At 18.2% G+C, this 368-nt stretch overlaps 1 long non-coding RNA gene across 1 annotated transcript in view; it reads right to left on the reverse strand.

Annotated features, from left to right (window-relative positions):
- The window catches only part of LOC110268125, a 10,901-nt gene that overhangs the window by 8,393 nt on the left and 2,140 nt on the right, over positions 1 to 368 (reverse strand). The window lies entirely within an intron of this gene.

The raw sequence follows: 368 nt of genomic DNA on the forward strand, positions 1-368 counted from the left end.
CTCATGTAAAGATGGCAAAAATAAAATTTTTTCAATTTGTTTATTTAGCCACAATTAAAAAACGTGTTTTAAGAAACGTGAGTTTATAATAAAAACGTAAACTATGAATAAAATTGAATCAACAAATAAACTAAAAAATTTAAGAGAAAAAATAGTTAAATTATCCAAATTAATAAATCAGAGATTAATGATTCTAACTAATATTAATCAAATGACACTGAATTTTTTTAAATTAATAAAAAATAAATTTTTTAAATCTCAATTTTACAATAAGTTTTAGTCAAGAAATTCAAAAACGAATAAGAATTATTAGACTAAAATAGAACAATTAGCAATAAAAATCAAGAGATTAAAATATAGATCTTAAA

This window comes from Arachis ipaensis, chromosome B10 (assembly GCF_000816755.2).
Source record: "Arachis ipaensis cultivar K30076 chromosome B10, Araip1.1, whole genome shotgun sequence".
In the NCBI taxonomy this organism is placed as follows: domain Eukaryota; kingdom Viridiplantae; phylum Streptophyta; class Magnoliopsida; order Fabales; family Fabaceae; genus Arachis; species Arachis ipaensis.